Source organism: Lissotriton helveticus, chromosome 3_2 (assembly GCF_964261635.1).
Source record: "Lissotriton helveticus chromosome 3_2, aLisHel1.1, whole genome shotgun sequence".
NCBI lineage: Eukaryota > Metazoa > Chordata > Amphibia > Caudata > Salamandridae > Lissotriton > Lissotriton helveticus.
In genome coordinates this window covers 29,407,671-29,433,312 of record NC_136062.1, presented here as the reverse complement: position 1 = coordinate 29,433,312, position 25,642 = coordinate 29,407,671, and positions in this window count along the sequence as shown.

The window sequence follows — 25,642 nt, the reverse complement described above, 5'->3', positions numbered from 1 at the left end:
CTACTTTACCAAATTTCTAATTTGCTCAGTGTTCATCGGCGGAACGTAGTGGTAGAATTACCACACGTTGCCGTGTTTTCTGGATACCATTCATTTCGAGACTGGGCAGGATTTCCTGGTTCCATTTGTTAAATTTTTCCTTTTCAAAAATGTCTGTGTTCCATTGGAGACAAAGGTTAAGATGAAATACTTGGTGATGACTTCTATAAGGATAAAGGAGTCTAACAGTATGCTACAGGGTATCCCTTGATATATGAGTTATTTTTCGTGGATAACAATTCCCTGATATCAGTCTTATCATTTATGGTATGTGAGAATGTGGTGCACATATTGAGTACTATTAGTAAGCACAGAAAGGTCCTTGTTCAGATTACCTATACGTTTCATAGGTTTACAGATATTGTCCTGGGAGAAGGTCTGTCTTGGATGCTCTGGTGTTTTAAGAGGTCCATATGACACACGACAGGTACTGCTTATTCTAGTGTGACCACATGAGTGTAGTCATTTATGGCCGCTTTGTCTATAATATTGTGTTTGTGTTGTTTCAGATCCTTTTCCCTGCAGTCCCCTTCACTTTCCTTTCCCTCGCTTGATGGTTCAAACACCCTGTGTTTATACTTCAGGGTGTTGGTAACGTCAGGAGGTGGACCCCTATTAGCAACGACTGGATCCTGCGGAGCAAACCTGACAGAAGAAGCGGCGTCAGAAACGAGGATGGATGAAGTCCCTAACGAAGGAAGGATCATGCGGCAGAGGGAAGTGGAGGGATTGAAGGGCAGCTAACATGTAATGTAACCAGTTCCTGTACCACTGTTCCCTCCCCAACCCCCTTCAAACACCGTGGGGGAAGGGAAAATTCAAGTAACAATGACTAACCAGCAGACCAATATAGACAAATTTGCCACCTCCGAGCATCAGCAGATACAGACTTCCCAATAGAAGCCCCCGCCTCACAAGTCACCTCAGAGGAAAACCTTGAAGCTATATGTGAGAAGCTCTCAACCATGGAAACCCAAAGATAGGGTTGGTTGGACTAGAGTTGGGAATGATCTGCCAAGACTTGGGTAAAGTCACAGATAGAGTTACAGAAGCTGAGCAATGCATCTCCACAGCAGAAGACACGGTTAGCAATCTAACAACAGATGCTGCCCGCCTGAAAGAAGAAGTAAGCTACCTTGAACACAGGGTTTCATTTGAGATGAAACAACCTATGCTTTGTTGGCATCCAGAAGTGTTTCTGACTTAAGACATGGATGCCCACTGATGCACTTTCAACATGTTTTGTTATAGAGAGGGGAGGTACACAGGTTTCTAGTGGCAAGGCCACCCCTGGGAGCCCCCTTGCAACCGATAATTGCCAGATTTATTTCCTATGCTGATCAAGATGCTATTTTGAAATACCCCAGACTCCGGGACCCTCTAAGCCTAGACTCTGTGACAGTGAGCGTATACCCAGATAATACACTACGGAACTAACGAAAATCATTTTCTGATGTTAAACATAAACTTAGAGCTCAGAAGCTGATGTATACGATGATGTTCTCAGCCAAATTGAAAAGTATACACAAAGGAAAGAGGCACTTCTTTGAACCCCCACAATCTGCATGAGACTTTGCTGGATATCTGCTCACCAAGAAGCGCTTCAAAGGCCCAACATTTAAACCTCCTAACTTTAATGTACAGCTGTAAACCCTCCTCTACTGTGTCCGACCTTCAAAATGTCTCCCATCTTCCCACCAACGGATTTCTCTGAACCGTAACCCCGGTCTAAAATGGACTATAATGATTTTGATGAACTCGTGCAACTATCGCTTCTCAATTGGAATCGCATCAGGAGTGCTGCTTTTAGCCGTTTATTCTTTCCAACACTTGGAGTCCTATACTATGGGATCTATTAGTTGACAATGTTTACCTTTTTTTACCATAATGGGCAACTGCATTAATATTAATTGTTGTTGAAGCACAGTGATTCACATCCACAGGGTGGGCGGGGTATATTTGTATCGCTTTTAATAATTTATGTCAAAGGCAATTGTTTGTTGAAACCTCGAAACATTGCGCTGAGGGGTATTGTGGGTCTTGTAGTTTTCAGGGCTCACTAGATTCACACAGAATGACCGTGATAGGCGCAGTTTGCAGCTGGAGGGAGGGGTTAAACCTTGAGTATCAATTTAAAGGCAGTCTGTTAGCACGGGGAAAAGGAACCATCTGGGCGAGATTTACTTGATTACAAGACGCGAAGGTACGAGTGCATTCAGTATGAAGCCGGGGTGTTTAGACCGGGGTTACGGTTCAGAGAAATCCGTTGGTGGAAAGATGGGAGACATTTTGAAGGCCGGACACAGTAGAGGAGGGTTTACAGCTGTACATTAAAGTTAGGAGGTTTAAATGTTGGGCCTTTGAAGCGAGATAGTGACAGCGCATTGCACGTAGCGGGAAAGTGCTTCTTAAAGTTGATGCAGAGTCACTAGTAATGTAGATTATATAACATCAACAGGTATGTTGTACTGAGCGGTTTGAGGCCACTTATTAATTATGATGTTTTTTTTCGATTTTAGTGAACCCCTGAGGAAGGGCTCATGATTAGAGCCCGAAATGCATTGGGTAACAGCTATTTCGCTAATGAAGTTGGTTTATGTTTATTCTAAACGTGTCCAGAAAAAGGCTCGGATGGGCATATCTGGCCATGAGACGTTGTAAAAATAAACATGCTGCACGAGTGATTTAAAGCACAAAACAAAGAAGACTACAATAAAACTTTGGACTACCAGGAACTATTTTGTTGAAACCGAGTAATTATTGATATTATTTCATGATCACTGCTCAGAACGCTGTGCACTGGACCTGGAGGGAATCCCCCCTCCATCTTCACTGGCCAGACAACAGGCATTGGTTGGCCGGACATTTTTAAGAACTTTATTCCAGACATATGCATCAGCCACACACTAGCTAACACTTATGGATGGTACTGCGTTAGTCTATGCAAAGCATGTGTATCTACAGCAACACATGCTATGCATGAAACATGCATTACCCTGTAAGCATCTGCTTGTAATGTGTAGTGATGTAGATTCACAAGTGACCACCCTCTCCCTCGGATGCTTGTGGCTCTGATCACAAATCTCTTTTCTTCCTCAAATCACTACTAATTTTGTGCAATACACATGGGCTTCACTTACTGTGGACTCAAAACTCCATACTACTCCCACACACTGTGCAGATAACAATCTAACATGGCGTTGATGCCCATGTACATTGCCAGCGAAGGGAGTAGTCACATACCTTGTGACTCAAAAAACTTCTTTCAAGAGAAAACAATTTGCAATTGTCTAATCCCAGCACTAGATGTCAGGAGAGTATGCAGAGCATGTGGATCTACAGCATTACATGCAACGAACAGACGCTTATAGAGTTTGTAACATTTTCCTTATGTGTGTATATATAGTGCTTTAACAACATTTACTTATCTTGTTGATAAAATAATGTATTTTTCATTCCCAGTACTCAATGTTTTTCATTAATAAAATATTGTCAGCCCCATAGTTAGGCTTCTTTTAATTGTAATGATCTTTGTTAATTTGTTTTTAACAGCAGTTTTAGGGAAGTGAAGTCTTTAAACAACCAGAATTCAAATGGAAAGACCGGCCTGGGTCAGGTGTTGTGAGCATGACAGTGGAATGTGTAAGAAACGTGTGTGCGTGGAATTATTTGAGATGAGGGGGAATAGTTCAGGTGGACCACGTTATGTTAAAGGCTTTGTTTTTACAAAGACTGGAATTTGTGAAGGTGCAAGAACATGTTCACATATAAGGATGATTGTCATGGAGAAAATCCTTTTATTTAAGGTGCTTTCTCACTTCTTCATTTATGTTCAGACGGTTGTTGGGCTATGATTTTGTAGCATCAGCATGGGTATTCAAGAAAACAAAAGGAGCCCATGTGGATTTCAGATTTTAGAGTGAGTGGTTATTACCTATGATCTTGGTTTTAATTTTGTGATACTGGCAGGTGGGATCCCACCAGTGGGAATAAATGGAGGGTTGGAAACCTTCATTGTTGTTGTGATTACCTTTTGGAGGGTTTAATACTAGGGTAATCAACTGGTGGATGTGTTCCTAGAGTTTGAATGTTGACTTCTTCAGGGATAATTGACCTCTTTACAGCACTGCTCTTTTCAGCCTCGTTGTGTCTTCTCGGTAACCGTACGGCAGAGCAGATTTAAAACCGTAGTGAACTGTTTTCTCAATGGGACCCCATGTACCAGACAAAGGAGTACTACATAGAGCAAACTATGCATCAAGTTGGGAAGAGCTACTGGGCATGTCAAGATAGTGTTATTTTTTTTTTATTGACTACCTTATATGCAGTTGAGCTTTTTTATCTGGGTGCAGGAATTGAATGGGGCACTCGTGCCAGACCGTCTGTGCAGTTTAATTCAAAAGCTGTTGATCAAGAATCTACTAGAAGGGGAGGGCGTGGGCTTGCTGCCGAGTAAGATGGCCGCAGTCTGACAGAGCTCCGAGGGTGAGACCTTCTCCTCTAGAATCCATTCATTGATATGGACACTGAATTTTACCCAGATGTCGTGTAGTAACAGCTGAAGGTTTGCGACGCAGATTGGGCTGACTCCGGTGGTTTTATGCCGAGTAGAACGTGGCGTGTGCTGTGCAGCGAGGGGCGGCCTAAGTCGGCGGATTAAGCCGCGGACTAAAGTTTGGCGACCGCCCCCGATTGATGAGCCAGCAGCCTGAAACCGCTGGCGAGAAAGCGCTGATGACTGGGGACGAAAGTAGAGAGTATGCCTACTGATCGGCGTGCTGGGGCGCACAGAGTAAGCTTGGCGGCTGACTGTACCGGGTGCCGGAGGTGCAGTTGAGAGGACTGGCCTGGTGCGACAAGGGGCGGACTGAAGTTTGGTGAATACTCCGAGCGTCACGCTTGCGGCCGGACATTGCTGCAGAGGGGGCACCGGCACTTAAGGACTGGTGCAGTGGGAGCGCCTGCTGGACACAGCGGCGCCTGCGACTCTTTGCTGCCCCCGGGTGCCTTACTGATGTAGAAGTCAGCGGCCGACCTTGCTGGGTACTGTGGGCGCATGGTGAGGGACAGGCCTGGCGCTGCTGTGAAGACCCGGTAAAGACCCGGTGGGAGCCCTCGGGGGCGAAATATTGTAAATTGTGTGGTGCCATTTAGAGGGTGTCTAAGGGTCCCCTAGAGAGGGGGGTTTGGCGCTACTTGTGACGTCACTTGTTAATGACCACAATTGGACCTTGCATCAACACTACGAGAAGAGTGTCAGCGGACGGGGTGAGGCATTTGCAGTCTGCTGTGAGCCACTGAGTTGTGAAGCGCCTACTATCTTACATGTGAACTTGCATTGGGTCTGCAGTGATTAGTATTTGGGCACCATTGATGTCAGAAGAGGTCTCCCCCAGGATTGTGCCACTGCAGGTATATATTGTGGCAGAGAGGCTGGAGTGGACTCACAGAAAGTGGCAGTGAATGAGTAGTGGCGGTTACTACGGATTGTGGGTCCGTGTGCTGAGCCAGGGACCAGCCCCCGCTGATCCTTTGATATACCACTGAAGCACATAATGTTGTGCCGAAAGGGAGGGACTAACTAGCCAACAATGAGCGGTAAAGGGTCCTGCACGAATCAGCAAGGTAAATTGGACACATTTGCATACAATAAAGACTTTCCCCCACTGACAGAGGGCTCACTGACAAAACCACGGATGAAGCGGGACCGCCCAAAGTGACGTTAGAAGATATTATGTCTGCCCTCAACAATGTGCAGTCTACGGTGGGGACTAGCTCGCCAGACGTGTCCTTTCTAAGGGTGGGATTCCAGAAAATGTCCACCAGAGTTAGAGAGGTGGAACAGGTGACTACGACCCTGACGAGAGATACTACCACTTTAATCAAAAAAGTGTCGCAGAAGGGGAGGAGCCAAGATGGCGACCGAGATGGCTGCATAGACGCCCGGCTCCGTGAGCCTTCTCACCCCGCGCATACATCCTGGCAACTATCCTGAGCCGTAACGGGGAATTTAAGTAGGCGAAGGACAACTTTCACCGACCTGTTTGCTCCTGAGGCTTTTCCATGCGGCATACCCGTGGCGATGTCCCCGACTGCTTTGCGGCCTTCACGGAGCTGGGACCGGGGTGTCGAGTGTGGAGAGTAGCCGGCCGCGACTGCGACAACAGCAGCCTCTGGTGGTGGTGAGGAGTCGGCCGGAGGGAACCGGCGATCTGTTGGGCCGATGGCGGCAGTGCCGACCCAGTCCATCTAGCGGAGTGCCTTGTGGGACGTGCGGTACATCAGGATCGAGGGGAGTGCACGATACTTGGCCCCCTTTCCAGTGTTGAGTCCGGGCATGTTTATTGACTTCTTTCGGAATCGACGGGCGGCTCCCAGGGAGCGGCGGAGATTTTGTTTAGCCCTTTGGTGACCCTCTGCTGGGAAGCCTGCCTTGACTCTCGGGACCCTCGTGGTTCATCCTGTTGCTCCGTGGTTTGGGGCCCGGTCCCGAGGTGAGGTGGAGAAGGACGAGGCCGGTTCAACTAAGATGGCGGATGGCGCCCTCTTACGCACACCACACCCAGGCCGAGAAGCTGCTGTGCGGGAGAGTCCTGGGGTCTGGCGACACGAGAAAGAACCCACGTCCAGAGATATCCTGGCTGCGCTAACAACCCTGCAAATGACCCTGATCCGGGACGCCCTGGATCTGGGAAGAAGGATGGCTGCCATTGTTGTCCCGCTGTTCCACACGGGCATGGCTCGCTCTCTAGAAGGCGCCGATGTGCCCGCCTCTGTGTCAGTGATGAGTGCTCCAGCTACGCCTATGTTCGTGGAGACGCTGGAAGACCCGGTTTGTGTGATCGCTTTGGACAGATCTGTTGTACGTGTGAGTGACTTGTCGGCGCACTTCTCTGTTCGGCGGCTGGGGAAACAACGTCGATCTATGGTTTGGACTGCCCCGGCGGCATTTCCGCGCTTATCGGAAGGTGTGACTCTCTCTCCCTGGATGGTGAGACAGTGTTCGGACTGGAGGATGTCTTCGGGGTCGATACTGACACAGGCGGATCACCGCCATACATCTTCGGCTGGGTTTTGGTGGCTGAAGTCCCATGGAGTAACAACACTGCCAGGTCCGCCCGGATCGCTCGGACCCTCCACGCTGCTCTGTATGCTGATTGATAAGTGGACGTATGTTGGTACTACTGATAGGAAAGGCCAGGGGTGAGACCGTCTGGGACATGGTGGACCTTCTTGTTGGCTGACGGTGATTTAGGGGACACTCTGCGGGGATGTTGTTGATTGTGCTATCGGTGATTACTGTTTTCCGTGGCTGTTCTGATCTTGCTTTTAGGATGTTTACTGTGCGCGGTGGTGGAGAGGGGGCCGGGTGGCTAGATCGATGGCCCTCCCCCACGTTTTTCCTCTTTTTCCTGTTTTTCTTCTTTTTCTCTTCTTCTATATTTTGGGTCTCTTATTTAGGGTGACAGGCACGCTGCTGGGGGGGGATTGGCCGTAGCCTTCTGCAGGGGTGCAGGGTGGGGGGTAGGGGGATGGGGTTTGTTCATTTGTCCTTTCTTTGTTTCTATGGCCCTTTATCTTTCTTCCTTTTTGGTGTCGTCGTTTTTCATGTTTCCTACAGTATGTTTCGTCTTGAGGGGTGGGGTGCAACTCGCTATAGAACGCTTTTGTTTTTACTTTCATCCTGACTCGTATGCCTTCCCCCAATACTTTAAACGTATTTGCACTATTTGCGGATTTCCTGCTTCACGCTTCGCTATTGTAGGACCATGTATGACTGTATGGCATTGATTCTGAGTTTTCTTTATTGTAAATTGAACCTTCTCGAATCCTGATCTTGCATAGTATGCTTGCATACAAGTTCTATCCTGGACACTTCTTTGACCCCGATTTTCGGGCTGCTGTATTTTTCTGTATTGATTTGATGTCCTTGCGACTTGACTAGCGGCCGGCCGGGGTGGTTGTAGGCCCATGCTTGTATTTACCTGAAGTAACAATAAAGGTTCTAAAAAAAAAGTGTTGCAGTTGGAGGCTGAGAACAAACGTATTGCGGCTAAACTGGATGATCAGGAAGGGCGCTCTCGCCGTAACGATGTACGAATTACTGGTATTCCAGAATCTGAAGGAAGCCCCGCCATGGACCTTTACGTAGAGGAACTGATCAACACTAGAATGCAGCTTAAAGGTCTTTCCAGCTTCTTCTCGGTGGAACGCGTACATAGGGTACCGGGGGGGCAGGCCTAAACCTGGAGCTCCCCCTGGCCAGTGCTGGCACGCATATTTAACTTTCGCGATAGGGATGCTATTTTGCACCGGCCCGGGTGGCGCCACCAATCCATGTACAGAATTCGGTGGTGTCCTTCTTCCCAGATTACACAGCAGCGGTGTCAGCGCGTCGCAGAAGCTTCCTGGAGGTCAAGAAGAAGTTGAGAGCCTGTGAACTGCCCTACTCTATGTTATTCCCAGCTAAACTCCGCGTGGTGGCGGATGAAAGGACATGGTTCTTTGAGACGCCGGAGGAGGCACATGACTGGCTCGAAAGATGGCGACGGGTGGGAAACACCGGGCGTAGGGATGGACGACACCAGAGTATCGGGAGGGATGCTGCCCCGGAAGACCAGGAGCAGCGGACAGAAGAAGAGGGACATATGCAAGAAGAAGCTGCTGAGTGAGATTTACTGTGACACCTATGAACCTCAGGTAGACACTGTGTACGAGCACCCAGCTGGGCTTGCCTCGGCTAAGAACTGGACAAGGACATGTCAGCGACTGTGGACTCTGGGATAGGGGATGTGTACGGTCTTCCTCGGACTTCCTGCTCCCATACAAGCAAGTAATGTTTCGGGGATTGGGTTCAAAGCACTCTGCTGAGTTGGGGTGGCGGGCAGTTCTGAGTCCGCAAGGCAGGGAGGCAGGGAGGGGGGTGGAGGGGATGGGATTGTTTTAATGTTCTTCTCAAAGCATTTGTTTTTATTCTGGATATGATACACGGTTGGGCGTTTCGAGCACAAACTATGGAGTACACGACTTACATCTACGAATCCGTAATACACTTTACAAGCCCCGTTGGCTATGGCACTAACGAATACCACAACTAATACAGTAGTCACAGGCCCTTTGAAGCCGGTTCCACCTCTTTCCCAGCTTACGTGGAATGTGAGAGGCCTGGGCGACAAAATAAAGCGGGGTCTAATCCTGCATTGTATCAAGAGATGCGCACCAGCGGTAGTCTTGATGCAGGAAACACACTTTATAGGCACTACCAGCTAAGCGATGGACAGAAGGGGATGCAAGATGGTGGCGCACTCGGGGTTTTCTTCAAGGTCTAGAGGTGTAGGTATACTGGTCAAAAAGCAGTTTCCACTAATAGTACACAAAGCCAAAACTGATGGTTTGGGGCGGTTTGCAGCCATAGTCACTCAATGGGAGGGTCGGCCCCTTAATATTGTATCAGTCTATATTTCTCCTAGTGAGTTCTTGCTTGACTTGCCGGAGGGGGAGTTACTTATCGGCGGGGGCTTTAATGCGACCATGAACGCGGCCATGGATAGGTACCCAGTGAGAGCGGGTGGAGCGGGAGTGTCCCGTCTTGGGAGTTTTATGGACGCACTGGGTCTCACGGATATATGGAGGCGGCTCACCCTACAGCGCGACAATTTACATACCACTCTGGGGTGCACAATAATTTCCTGGGGTCGGCTGGCAGCCTTACCAAGATAGACAATATAGAAATCAGACCTAGAGGCGTCTCTGATCATTCACCAATACTTCTGACATATACTCACTACCATCAGGCAAGACGGCGTATCTACCCGATATATCCAGGCTATTTGCAAGTCCCCAAGATTAGGAAGGCAATCACTAAGACAACAGATACTGGCTACACGACACAAAGTGTACGACACGGGGGACAAAGCTGGGAAATTATTGGCGTGGTTAGACAGAAGAGATAGGGGTACCAGATGGATAGCGCAGCTTAGTTTGGACAAGGGGCAGGCGCTAACTGACCCGCGGGCGATAGTGCACACACTAGTGCATCATTTCAAGAAAGTTTATACGTCAGCTTCTTCGATGACCTAAGAAGAGACGTTGAGATACGTGACTGACATTGAAATGCCCAGACTCACCCCAGAGGCATCGCGCGAGCTAGAGGCAGATCTTACTATAGAAGAGCTGCAGGCAGCAAATCAGTGGGGCCAAACGGCATACCTCTTGAACACTATAAAAAGACGACTGGGGCCATCACACATCACTTGCTAGCCATGTATAACGACAGTTTGGAAAGGGGCAAACTCCCACTGGATCAGGGCACGGCCGCTATAGTGGCTATACCAAAACCGGGGAAACCAGCTGATCAGTGCACCTCTTACCACCCTATTTCTTTAATTAATGCAGAGGCTAAAATACTAGCAAAGTTGTTGGGCAATCAGGTTGACACCCCACTTAACGACACTAATACACCCCGACCAGTCTGGCTTTATGCCAGGCAGAAATCCGGCCCTCAACTTGAGGCGACTGCACGGTGTGCTCGCACGGGCCGTCTATTTGCAGAACCGGCAGTGGTGCTATCACTAGATGCGCAAATGGCGTTCGATATGGTCGAATGGTGTCAGGGCTCGGGTGGCTTGCGGTCTAGGGCCCGCCCCACTCAGCATTCGGGGGTACCCGTGTGGCAAAATGCATCAGGCACCCTTGGGAGGGCGTTGGTGGTTGATGTGTTCTAGGCCTGCTTGTGCATCTGTCCTGCATCCTTGTTAGGCTATCTGTGTAGGTTGCCTTTCCTTAAAACGCTGTCTAATGACATTCCGCCTAATGCGTGAGGTTTGGCATGTGAAAAGCGTCCGCCTAATGCGTGAGCTTTCATAGCCTGGTCGCGTACGTGAGCGCCGTAAGCACGCTAACCTACGCGACCGCGCCCTGTCTCCTGTGCTCACTATTCTGTTCGTTTCTAGGGAGAGGCTGTGGGTTCTTCTTTCTCCCCATCTTGTTTGTGGCAGATCCTGCTTTTTGGCTGAAGAAATCTCCGGAGGCTTTCGGTGATCGACCCAGGGGGCGTGGCAGTTTCCAGCTTCCTCCGTTTTCAGGATTCCTGACTTGAAGAGTCGTTTCGAGTGTCCAGAGGGGACGTATTGACCTTCAGAGAAGTAGAGTAGGTCGTACTCTACAGGTAGGGAATAAGAAATCTGAGTTCATGGCGCAAATTATCTAAAGGTTTACTTATCTGATTAGAAGGTGTCAATTAGGCTGCTAATTAACAATAGATAATTTAAATGCACAGAAATTCTGACTCTCTTTATGTTTTCTTTTGAATCATTAAAATTCATCTCATTGCTGGCAATGGTTGTATAATGCTTTTTGAGGAGCGCAAAGCTGATTAAAGGCGCGTAAATTCTCTTTCAATCGCAGAATATCTTGGCGCAATTCTTTATTGGGGTATTTGGCGAAAAGGCCAAAAGGTGATGTTTACTGGAGCTTACGTAAAAGACCACATTGTGATATTGTTTATGAGGTTGCTCTTCAAACTTTGGTAAAGGAGTTTATTTACTAAAGTGTGGTGTTATTTCTTTGGAAAAAGAATCAGTCGCTATTCACAAGAAATGTGAATAAACAACATTGTGAATAGGAGAGTGGTTAATGAATGCAAATTTACAAGAAGTCTATTGGATTCATAGGGAGTTATTGTTAGAGGCTTGTGTTCCAGAAAATTCCCAGTTTGGGTTTAAAGGTCATTAGACAACTTTGGATTCTGGTGTATTTTTGTTATTAACTATTCCTTTTCAGATCTCCTTCCCTGCTGTTCCCTTCCTAATTCCCTTTCCCCCCCCCCGCTTGATCACTCCAAGATTCTGTGTAATAATTACATTCGGAATTGGAGGTATCGAGAGGTGGGTCCTTATTACTTCACGACAGACCCTGAGGAAGACTTCGCCTGACAGAATAGTGAGCCCACGAATTATTTTCCTCCCGGTCTGTATGTGAAGTCATAATGACTACCATCAATGACATAATGTCAGCAATCATGCGTATGCAAGCAGACTTAAAAGAAACCATGAATGCAACTGCTTTGTTAGCAGCTAAGGTAGACAATATCCAATTGCAGGGTACTCCTCTTCCTGATGACGTTCAGGAAACTGGTGCTAGTAGGGCAACTACGAACATAGCTGTTACTGTGCCCCCCCAGATTCCTTTAGCAGCTCCTGAACGCTTTTCTGGGGACTCTTCCAAGGTGCAAATCTTCTTGACCCAGATAGAATTACATTTTGCTTGTAGACCAGCTGCGTTTCCAACCCCTCAGTCTAAAATTGCGTTTTTAATTTCTTATTTGACCGGAGATGCCGCAAACTGGGCAGTTCCTTTGGTCAGACAAGATGACACCTTGTTATATAACTGGAAACGCTTTGTGGAAGAATTTGAAAAGGTTTTCGATCGACGTACTGTAACTTTATCAGCAGATCGAGAACTGCTTCAGTTAAAACAAGGAAATAGGGACCTTGTTTCTTATTTGTCTCACTTCAACAGATTGATCGCCGAAACTTCTTGGCCAGAGGAAAAAAGAGCAGCTCTTTTTTATCAAGGTTTAAAAGATGATCTAAAAGATGTTTTGGCGCAAATAGACCCTCAACCAACTGTTTGCTCTGAACTGATCAATCTAACTCTGCGTTTAGATCACAGACTTTCTGAACGAAGATCTGATAAAAAAAGAATAGACAGACCTAATTGGAGATCTGAAGCTAAATCCAGGCCTCAATTCACAAACTCTGAAGCTAGTTCTGAGCCGATGGAAATTGGAACTTTAAGACAACCTTTGTCAAAAGAAGAAAAAGACAATCGACGAAAAAATGGTCAATGCCTTTATTGTGGTCGAAAAGGTCATTTCGTGAAGGACTGTTTGACTAAGCCGAAAGGAAGATTTCCGATCCCTAGTAAGTCAGCAGCTTTGGAAAAAACTGATCAAAAGTCGGAAAACTAGCTTGCCCAAGATGTTTGAAGGGAGATCTCTTGGGAACCATTGCCTTCCCTTCGGTGAACTCGTGTGTCTCTAACTACAAAGCACATTTTAGATTAGCAGTGCAAATCAGGTTAATTCGTGAAACATGTCAAATGGAAGTTTTGGTTGATTCTGGAGCTACAGGTAATTTTGTGGATTTAGAAACTGCCCAACGCTTAGGAATCATCTGTGAACAAAAAGAGACTCCAGAAATTGTTCAAGCAGTGGATGAAAAATATTAGCTGGAGGTCCAGTAACCATGCAAACATCCAAAGTTGTTATGTTCTGTGAGGATGCTAAGCAACAATTACATAAGGAAGAGCTTCAGTTTGACGTTATCCAAGCACCTCAATATGGTTTTATTCTTGGAATGCCTTGGCTTTGTTTACATAATCCAATTATAGATTGGCGGAAGAGAGAACTGGTTTTCCTATCAGATTTTTGCCATTCTTCTTGTCTAAACACCTCAAAACCAACTCTAAGTCAATTGGCCACAGCAGAAGAGAAAGAGACGCTTATACCTAAAATGTACAAGGAATTCGCAGAGGTTTTCAGTGAAGTTAAGGCAGCCCTCCTTCCTCCTCATCGCAGCTATGACTGTCAAATTGATCTCGTACCTGGTTCCAGTGTCCCAAATTGTCGCATCTATGCTTTGTCAGAAAAAGAAAACCAGCATTTAAGACAGTATCTTGATCAATACTTAGAGAATGGATTCATCCGCCCTTCCAAGTCCCCGGCAGCATCTCCGTTGTTCTTCATTCCAAAAGCAAACGGGGAATTAAGAACCTGTATCGACTATAGGGCATTGAATAAAATCACTGTCAAAAATAAATATCCATTACCACTCATCCCTGTTCTGTTGGACCAAGTTAAAAAGGCCGAAATTTACACTAAATTGGACCTTAGAGGGGCCTACCATTTGGTTCGTATTAGACAAGGTGATGAATGGAAGACTGCTTTCAAGACTCGATACGGACTATTTGAATACTTGGTAATGCCATTCGGTCTGTGCAATGCACCAGCGGCTTTTCAGTTTTTTCTGAATGATGCCTTAAAAGAATTTTTGGATCTTTTTGTTATCGTCTATATAGACGATATTTTGATCTATTCCGATTCAGAAGCTGAACATGAAGGTCATGTCAAAAAGGTTTTGAGCACTCTTCAGTCTCACAACTTGTATTGTAAACTATCTAAATGTGATTTTCATGTTAGAGAAGTTGAATTTTTGGGAGTTCTCCTCACGCCCACTGGAATGAAAATGACTGATAGAAAGATTAAAGCAGTTGCTGAATGGCCTACTCCAACATCAGTTCGAGACATACAATGCTTCTTGGGCTTTGCGAACTTTTATCGTCGCTTCATTGATCACTTTTCTGCTGTGGTAGCCCCCATCACACGTTTGTTGAGGAAGAAGGTGAAATTTGAATGGACCTCAGAAGCTGAAGGTGCGTTCCAGAAGTTAAAAAAGGCCTTTACTGAAGCACCTGTTCTCATGCATCCCAACGTAGAAGAACCTTTCATCGTTGAAGCTGATGCTTCTGATGTAGCCATTGCAGCCATTCTCTCTCAAAGGCATCACACTACTGGTCAAATGCATCCGGTTGCTTACATGTCTCGAAAATTAAATCCAGCAGAGCAAAACTATGTTATAGCTGAAAAAGAACTACTTGCTATTCTTGAAGCCTTCAAAGAATGGAGACATTACATAATGGGAGCGAAATTTACTGTGACAGTTTATACTGATCATAGAAATCTACAGTTCATGAGTTCAGCTAGGATGTTAACCCCGCGACAACTCAGGTGGATGATGTTCTTTGCCGAATATGATTTCATAGTAACTTTTCGTCCAGGTCAAGACAATAAGAAAGCCGATGCCTTGTCCAGAAAAGACTCTTCTTTGCATCGCTTTGAAGGAACACCCCAACCTATAATCGATCCTGGCAAGGTAATCTGTGTACTCTCAGCAGATCAATTCCTGGAGAATATTCACGAAAGTTTTCCTCCTTCTCAGTGGAAACTATGGTTGAACCCCAAAGTTGATCAAACTATCAAAGAAGGAATACCTTTCCATGGAAAACAAGTGTATCTGCCCTCTTTGAAATTACAAGAAACTGTGTTCAACTGGTTACATTCACATCCTATGGCTGGACATCCAGGCCCCAGAAAGACTGTGGAGAAAATACAAAAGATGTTTTGGTGGCCAACGCTGCAAAAAGATGTAATGAAAATGGCTAATGATTGTGAAGTCTGCGCAAGATTTAAATCCGATCACACGAAACCAAAAGGTTTCTTGCAGGTTCTACCAACACCAACTGAACCATGGAAACATATTTCATTGGATTTCATTACCGACTTGCCATCAATCAATCAGCATACTGTAATTCTAGTAGTTGTGGATAGCTTAACTAAATATGCACATTTCATTGCTTGTAAGCAATTACCTTCTGCTGGACAATTGGCACAGTTATTTTTGCAACATGTGGTGCGCTTACATGGTTTGCCTTCAGTTTTGCTTTCTGATCGTGGTTCTCAGTTCTCTTCCAAGTTCTGGCAACAATGGTGTAAAAATCTACAGATTGCTTCCAATATGTCCACCAGTTATCATCCTCAAACTGATGGGCAGACTGAAAGACTGGACCAAACTTTGAAGCAATACTTGAGATGTTATGTTACAGACTCTAAGAAATCTTGGTTAGATTTGCTTTGGATTGCTGAATTTGCATACAATACTTCACCTCATTCTTCGACCGGGTCCTCTCCGTTTGAGGCTCTCTACGGTTATGTACCTACCACCATTCCGTTGACTCTACCCAATGATGGGAGTGGTGTGCCGGCAGTTAGAGACTCTGTGCAGCTTATGCAGACTATTCATCGTCAGGTTCAAGATCGCTTGTTACAAAGCAAGAAAAAGTATAAGGAACAGTATGATAAAAGACATCGTTCAGGTCCTCAGTATGCCCCTGGAGACAAGGTTTGGTTGTCCACAAAGAACTTGAACTTTAAACACAAGAACATGTTCCAACCTAAGTTCATTGGTCCTTATCCAGTTCTACGTCAGGTGAATCCTGTGACATTCAAACTATTGTTGCCCAGGTCCCTGCGCATTCATCCAGTGTTTCATACTTCCCTCCTAAAGCCTGCTAATCAGAGCCTGGCTCCCCGTCCAGCACCGATCTTGGTTCATGGCAATTGGGAATATGAGGTGCGGAACATTTTGGATTCTAAACGTCGGGGCTCCAGGTTGTGGTATCTTGTCTCCTGGAAGGGGTACGGTGCTGAAAATGATTCCTGGGAGCCGGCTGGCAATGTTCATGCCCCTCGCTTGTTACGCCGTTTCCACCTCCTTCACCCTCTGAAGCCGGGCCCTAGACCGCTCTTGGGAGGGGGGAATACTGTCAGGGCTCGGGTGGCTTGCGGTCTAGGGCCCGCCCCACTCAGCATTCGGGGGTACCCGTGTGGCAAAATGCATCAGCCACCCTTGGGAGGGCGTTGGTGGTTGATGTGTTCTAGGCCTGCTTGTGCATCTGTCCTGCATCCTTGTTAGGCTATCTGTGTAGGTTGCCTTTCCTTAAAACGCTGTCTAATGACATTCCGCCTAATGCGTGAGGTTTGGCATGTGAAAAGCGTCCGCCTAATGCGTGAGCTTTCATAGCCTGGTCGCGTACGTGAGCGCCCTAAGCACGCTAACCTACGCGACCGCGCCCTGTCTCCTGTGCTCACTATTCAGTTCGTTTCTAGGGAGAGGCTGTGGGTTCTTCTTTCTCCCCATCTTGTTTGTGGCAGATCCTGCTTTTTGGCTGAAGAAATCTCCGGAGGCTTTCGGTGATCGACCCAGGGGGCGTGGCAGTTTCCAGCTTCCTCCGTTTTCAGGATTCCTGACTTGAAGAGTCGTTTCGAGTGTCCAGAGGGGACGTATTGACCTTCAGAGAAGTAGAGTAGGTCGCACTCTACAGGTAGGGAATAAGAAATCTGAGTTCATGGCGCAAATTATCTAAAGGTTTACTTATCTGATTAGAAGGTGTCAATTAGGCTGCTAATTAACAATAGATAATTTAAATGCACAGAAATTCTGACTCTCTTTATGTTTTCTTTTGAATCATTAAAATTCATCTCATTGCTGGCAATGGTTGTATAATGCTTTTTGAGGAGCGCAAAGCTGATTAAAGGCGCGTAAATTCTCTTTCAATCGCAGAATATCTTGGCGCAATTCTTTATTGGGGTATTTGGCGAAAAGGCCAAAAGGTGATGTTTACTGGAGCTTACGTAAAAGACCACATTGTGATATTGTTTATGAGGTTGCTCTTCAAACTTTGGTAAAGGAGTTTATTTACTAAAGTGTGGTGTTATTTCTTTGGAAAAAGAATCAGTCGCTATTCACAAGAAATGTGAATAAACAACATTGTGAATAGGAGAGTGGTTAATGAATGCAAATTTACAAGAAGTCTATTGGATTCATAGGGAGTTATTGTTAGAGGCTTGTGTTCCAGAAAATTCCCAGTTTGGGTTTAAAGGTCATTAGACAACTTTGGATTCTGGTGTATTTTTGTTATTAACTATTCCTTTTCAGATCTCCTTCCCTGCTGTTCCCTTCCTAATTCCCTTTTCCCCCCCCGCTTGATCACTCCAAGATTCTGTGTAATAATTACATTCGGAATTGGAGGTATCGAGAGGTGGGTCCTTATTACTTCACGACAGACCCTGAGGAAGACTTCGCCTGACAAATGGCCCTTTCTCTTCGCAGTACTCCATCATCTAAGTTTTGGACCAAACATATGTGCGTGGGTCCGACTTCTCTATACCAAACCAATGGCCCATGTCACCGCCAACGGTCACATTTCTGATGATTTCCCCCTGACGCGTGGCACGCGTCAGGGTTGCCCATTATCACCGCTACTTTTTGCCCTGGTGCTGGAGCCATTGGCGTCATGGATACGGTGGGAGCCAACGATACGGGGACTCAAATGTACAGAGAGCTGGGAGGATCGAATCTCCCTATATGCGGACGATGTTTTGTTGTATCTGACCTCTCCTAGGCGATCTATACTGTCCCTTCTAAATATATGTGAAATTTTCGGGAGAGCGTCTGGATATACCATAAATTGGTCCAAATCGATAATGTATGTTCTTTAAGGCCCACCGCCACGACTTCCCGCGCTTGCCCACTCCGAGTTTCAGAAGGTGTATTTAAATACCTAAGCATATACATTACTACTGACTCAGAAGATTTTTTACGAGGAATTTACGACCGTCTTTGGACCGTCTCAAGCAGGATGTGGGGCATTGGGAAACCCTCCCGCTGACCTTCAAGATGATGGCTTTACCCCGCTTCCTATATGCATTGGAAAATACGCCGTACCCGGTATCCCCAACATACTTTAGGGCGAGTGAGGCACAGGTCTCAAGTCTTCTATGGGGCAACAAACCGGCACGTATAGCGCAATCTAAATTAGTGCGGGGATGGTATGATGGCGGAATAGCACTCCCCAATATACACCTTTATTACTGGGCGGCGCAACTGAAGGTCATTAATCAGTGGCTACACGCTCCGCAGTCCGACCTAGCGTTCCAGGCAGACAGAGTAATATTAGGCACGAGGGGTATGCTCTCTACGATAAAAAACTGACTCCAGCACTGATCGAACCCCTGAGACACACTGTGATCCTTTGGCACACCGCCCGGGCCAAACTGGGATGGTGTGGGGTTCTGACCCAACTCACTCCATTATGGGACATAAAACGTCTGGGTAGACTTAGAAATACTAAGGGGTTCGACAAATGGGATGATATAAGCATATCCACGGTGGGCGATTTGTGGCATAATGGTGAGATGGTTCCATTTGAGCGTCTTCAACAGCAATATGAATTGGCGCCTGTGGAGCGGTTTCGCTATATACAGATCAGACATGCCCTGATGACAGCGTTACCGTCGGGTACTGAAGTCCCGGAGGCATCACCCCTGGAAGATAGGCTACTGACAGAAAGTATGGAAAAGAAAGCCACCTCACTCACTTATCGCAAACTGGTGAATAACCTACCGGACCCAACGGGCACCCTAAGAGACAAATGGTCCCACGACATAGGCGACTTTGACGACTCTGAATGGCAGGGGGTGCTGACTTCTCCACGGGAGGTGGGCATACCCTCAAGACTCAGGATGGTGCAGCTCAGAATTCTACATCGCTCATACTACACTAGGCACACCCTACACAAGATAGGTAAAGCATTACACCCATACTGTTTGAGAGGATGCGGAGATGAGGGCACCTTTTTCCACACTATCTGGGAATGCCATAAAATAATGGAATACTGGTCACAGGTGATGAGGACGATATCACAATCAGAGGGTGTTTCGTTGATACCTGAGCCCAGACGGTGCATAATAAACGTGTGGGAACCTAACAACCTAACCCATCCGGCTCAATGCTGGACCACGTTGGGAATCATGGTTGCTAAGCGAAATATAGCCCAAAAATGGGAGGTGGCGGAGGCTCCCACTCTTGCTGCAAGGGGAAGAGACATGGGTGCTGCTATGATGGCTGAGAGAACGGTGTTTATTAATCGTGGGTGCCCTTGGAAGTGGGGTAAACTCTAGGGGTCTTGGAATAAATATAGGGGAACCTTTGTGATCCACTGTCTGAAATGGTGTATGTCTTTTATATAATTTGTGCGAGAATTGTTTGCTTATGGCTGATGCAAAAAATAAAAAAAATCTACAAAAAAAAAAGAATCTACTAGAAGATGCCCTAAAATGTTTTTATCTGTTACCTTGGTGAAATAAAAATTAAGAAAGTGTTGAGCGTTACCATCGACAATTAGTCACTGTTAAAAAATACTTAACTGTTCCCAAAGAGGCATTGAGTAGTCCTCTTGAGTTCGATGTAACGACATATAGGTCTGATAAGTCCGTCGGTTTTAGTTTGTCCTACACAGACTGACTGTTGGTGGATGTGGATGGCGTCATATTCGTAAATTATTCTTTTGGCAGAGTTGGGGATAGCAAGGTGGAAATCACTTTTCTTACTGCTAGTGAAAGCGTAAACATAGTGGGAGGGAGTCAATGACAGACTTCTAGATTGATCTTTGGAGGGGTCTACAAGGTTGGCTATAGTATCAGAAGTTGATCTCGCCTTTTTGATTCTGAATTTGAGGGCGGTGATTGCAATTGTGGGCTGTTTTCTTTTCCATAGAAATGTAATCCGGTTCCATCTGATTTCACCGAAGAAAGATGGTGGAAATATAGTGCAAACACATAGACCCTATACAGGATTATTGGAGTGATAGTCATCTTGATGGTACCAATGTTATCACGTCAGCTCACTATGACAAGTTAAATGGTTTCCAAGCAAAGGTTTTGTGTTTGATGCCTACCAGGATCCTTTTCCAATTTGTGTTAGCAAGTGTTCATGTATCTAGATGAGGTAATTCTTAAGTACTCTAAATATGAGGCACTCCATTTGGATTTATCATCTGGGCGACCATGTCTGAGGCAGATTTGTGATTGGCAGTGTTAGACCTGGCATCTTTTGGTGTGACTTCCCCTGTATTTTTGCTTCTGACTTCCTGTTTTTGACTGTGCAGCATTTTGGTTTTTGCTGGCTTTCATACACTGCATTTTACCACTGCTGATCAGTGCTAGAGTGCAAGTGCTCTCTATCTAACTTGTATTGGTGATTGGTTCATACATGATTGGCATATTTAGTTTACTAGTAAGTCCCTAGTGAAGTGTGTGCTCAGGGCCTGTAATCAAATGCTACTGGCGGGCTTGCAGCAATGATTGTGCTACCCAAGTCACACCTAAGGTAGGCTCAAGGCAACCCAATGAGCAGGGTGCAGTATATTTAAAAGGTAGGACATGTACTAGTGTGTTTTACATGTCCTAAGAGTGGAATACTGCTAATTTTGTTTTTCACTACTGCAGGGCCTATCTCTCCCATAGGGTAACATGGGGATTGCCTTGAAATATCTTTAACGTGTAGTTTCCAATCGGGAGCAGATAGAGATTTTGAGTTTGGGGTTTCTGGAATCACAATTCAAAAAACATATTTTGGTTTAGTTGTTTTTTAAATGGTAAGTTTAAAAATGCCACTTTTAGTAAGTGAAAAGAAAATGTTGAGATGCACTCTAATTTAATGAAAAATAGACCTCTACTGTAAGCATTAGTAAAGTAGTCAGTTCAATTTTGTGTGCTCTCTGTGAGGGGCTCACCCACGTCCCTGTTTAAGAATAAGAAGAATACCTAGAACCATTGCTCCAGTGCACAACGTAATCCCAAGTAAATGATAAAGAATGGTGTAGACATGTATGTAAAAAATTCAATGATGTATCAATCATCAGTAAAAAACAATCTTACAATACAAAAGTAAACATATGCAATGTGACACTCGTAGACACTGTCTTTGATCAAGTCGCTTTAATTTCAAGGTCAAGATTCTTTTCAATTAGTATTCATATGACATCTAGTCTTGTCAAACTTCAAAGACTAGCGGTCGAGTATAACCCAATGCATTTCGGGCTGTCACAAAAGCCCTTCGCTAGGGGTATCTAGTAACAAAACATATAACAAAGTCTTATAGTCAAAACAATAACAACAACTAATTGAGAAGTACAAAAGCAACCTCATACTGTGAAGAACATTGAGCAATGTAAGTGATCATGAGTCATTGCAATACTTGAGAAAGTATATAGAAAGATTGTGAGTTATCGCTGGAACAATGATATGAAACTGTGGTGTAGTGCTTGTGAAGGTGAAACAAGCCAAATCACAAAGTGGAAATGAGAGCGTAGCGCAAACTCAAGATGTCATAATCATCAACTGAAAAAGCATATAGCCTCTAAAATAAAGAGGAGGAGAGAGACAATCACTACTATCACCGTTACCATCTCTGCTAGAGTAGCAGTGAAGCAAACAGGCGACAAATTCAAAATGGTCAAGACCTGTAGCTGTGAATGAAAATGAGTCACAAAGTTTACATGTCTGGCTTACCAAAGTGCCAACATTTCATGCCGTCTGTTTATTTATTTATTTTTATTTATTTATTTACTTCTATAGCGCAGGACTCGACCCCCGAAGGGGTATCTCCGCGCTTTGCTCGCTGTAGATGTCAGACAGTGCCTTTAGGACATGCAGGTGAGAGGCTAAACCACCCAAAAAAGGTGCGTTTTAAGTGCGTTCCTAAAGGAAAGAAGATTGGTGTTATGTCGCATGTCAATCGGGAGTTTGTTCCAAAGGGAGGGTCCTACATAAGAAAGTGCTCGGCCACCCTGCTTGGCTTTCTTAATGAGGGGTATTTTTAATAGGAATTGACTGCCAGAGCACAAAAGGCGTTCTGGTGCATAGATTTGAAATTTCTGGGTTAGATAATGGGGGCCTGATCCAAAGAGACTCTTGTGAATGATGCAACAAATCTTGAACTCGATCCTCTGGCGTACAGGCAGCCAGCGGTGCTCTTTCAAGAGCGGCCTAGATGGTGTTCTCGAGGGGACATTGAGAACCAGTCTGGCCGCGGTGTTTTGGGCCACCTGCAGTCGGTTGATTACATGTTCATTCGCAGAGATAAGAAGGCCATTACAGTAATCCAACCGACTTATTACGAGTGCCTGGACTAAGGTCTTTCTATAAACGTCTGTAAGTCCCCAAATGAAGAAACCTTACCTAAATGCTACACAAGATCAACCTACTCTCTTCTGAGTAAGATGGGTGTATGTTAGGATCTAACTGACAAAGAACAACAAAAGAACCAACAAGCTATTCAGATTTAATTCCTGCTTAGCATCAAGTATAGATATTCTGGAACGGAACTCTTAAATAAACGACGTGAGATCCTACCCGCTTCCTTGCATGTATGTGCCCTTCAGATAAAGGTTAGTAAATCACAATATCGTGCCTTCTCCGTAAATAATGTGTGACAGGTGACGTTAGGAAGTACCAGAAAGAAAAGAAAGACCAGCGTGTTAACCAATGAAATGGTGGATACCCAACCAGGTTTTAGAGCAATAAAGTTAAGTGAAGAAAATATTAAAGAGAGTAAAGAAAAATTAAAGTCTAGACAATTGAAAATACATAGTATAAGTTCCAGAAGCGATCATCGCTAAGACTGAAAGCTGATAATTCAAAATGCAGAGGTACATAAATAAGGATAAATGAAGACTTCAGAATTATGAACATGTGACGGGGTGTGCCAGCCTAGCGAACAGACAAAACAAGTACCTGATTGGTGCTCTCCTACACATGTCACCCCCACTCTTGTTCCCTTCCAGCACGACGAGTGGAAAACAGAAGACAAAACATTATTACTCCCGATAAACCCCGAACCGGAGGACGGCTCCTTTAACTGGGGGTTTCAGTCAGACGAGACCCCGCCCACTGGTGAAGTCAGCCCGCAACCGGCATTATCTGAATCGACTTCCTGGTTCTCGGTGTGTCCCAACAGTGGAGAAGAGAAGGAGTGGTGTTTTGCAGAGTTGGAGGGTACGAGAGGACCAGCAAGAGGAAGAGACGGAGACCGCGGACCAAGTTCGGCTGAACTCAAAACGAAGCCAGGAGGCCAACGACCCCGCGACCCGCCGCGCCATGCCCACGGAGGTGCATGGCTCGACCAGGTACGGAGCAAGTTTTCGGGGTGGGTGGGAAGGAAGGAGTGTAGTCTGACCACCGAGTTACCTCCAACCCCCACCGATTTGTAAATAATCCCGGAGCACCTCCACTCGAGCACAGTCCTCCTCCCCTTCACGTCTCACATAGTGCACTGTGTGTGTGGTGATTCTTCTCACTCCCTGGCCCTCACAATCTCGGCTCTGAAGATAAGAGTCCTGATATCCTTGTGTTGTTCCTTCTTTTTTTTGTTTCTTACCTGGACCGCATGCATACTGGACGGACCCCCGAGACTCCAGACCCGAAGAGGCAAAGCACAGATCCCTGGAAGGAAAGGAGAAACCAACCTCTGCCAAAACTGATCCGGACCCTTTGCCCAAGGAGAAGCGGACTCAGAGACAGAAACATAGTTTTAAACAAAATAAAACCTTACTTGACCCGACCTGGCCTACGTCCCATTCATTCGAACCCACAACAGAACATAAACCCAAATCAGTAAAATAAATGATAAACATGAGTATCAAAACATAGAAGATTAAAATTAAGATGTTGATGTACCCTAAAAATTGCGATGGTAACAGTTGGGCCCGCTATTGGAAAGTATACCTATTACCGGTTATTGGTGTTGAAACAGATATAAGCGAACACTATGTAGGTCAACATGCATCATATCTCATTATGAGCTTATCTTCAAATGGTGACATCGACATATGTAAACAGGCATATATGAATGATTACAAAAATAGAGGCTAGTGTACAGAAGACACTAATAACAAAAAAAGTGATCAACCTAAGTATAATGAAGGAATGTATCAGGATGAATTGATCATGGGACGCCTTGGGGTACTAAAGGTATATGCAATGACTTCTGGTGAAAGGAAGCATGAGAGTTCCAACTTATCGTTCCGACCCTTTGGAATGAGAGTGTCCAAGAATCGTATCCAATAGGAATCCCGCTGGTAACTGTTTCACTACATCTAAGATAGTGAAACGCATCTGTGCGATGCCATGTTTGGTGTCAGTCTAGTGGGTTGCCAGGGCTGAGCTCAGTATTTTCGTTCTGATGCGACGTTTGTGCTTGGTAATTCTTGTTCCATTCTGCCTTTCAGTTTTGCCCATGTAAAACAGCCCACATGGACATTTTATAGCGTATATAATGCCTTGTGTGTTGCAATCTGCTGTTTGATTAAATGTGATTTGTTTGCCAGTCCATGGGTGAAAGATGATTTTGCCTACGAAAACAATGTTACAATGTGTGCAGTTATGGCATTTCGTAATGCCTCTATGCACAATGCTAGTGGTCTTTGTTGTCCTTGATAGTAATTCTTTAAGGTTTCTAGATCTTTTATTTGCAAATAGAGGAGAACTGGCAAATATCCCCTTGAAATCCGGTTCCGTCTGTAACAGCTCCCATCGTTTAAGGATGATATTCTTGATGGTCACAAACTTGGTGGAAAATGTGGAAACAAAGACCTCTCTGATTTGTTCAGCTTTAGATGGCTTCTTCAATAAAGAATCTCTATTGATTGTTTGTATTCTTTATTCAGCCAGGTCCACCACCTCTTGTGGATAACCATATTGTAAAAATGTATGTTAGTATTCATGTATGGTCGAAAGGAAATGGTTGCTGCTCGATGTAACACGTTTGATTCTGGTAAATTGGGTCAATGGCAAATGCTTTTTGAGGGATGGTGAATGGAAACTGCTATATAGCAATGAATTATTACTGTCATTAGATTTTTTTAAACAACCTGCTTTGAATCTTCGTCCCCACGACCATGATTTCAAGATAGGTGATGATACGCTCTTCTATGCAATGAGTAAATTGTATTTTGGGATTCTTCGTGTTTAATTTCTTAATTTGGTCATCCAAATCCTGTTTATAACCTTGCCAAATTAAAAAAAACTAATCTATGTATTGTCGATACATGATGAGCTTCTCTTTCCAATCCTCCTTGGATAAGATCTGCTCCGTTTTAATTTCGCCATAAAACGATTTGCATAGCTGGGGGCCCCAGAAAAGCC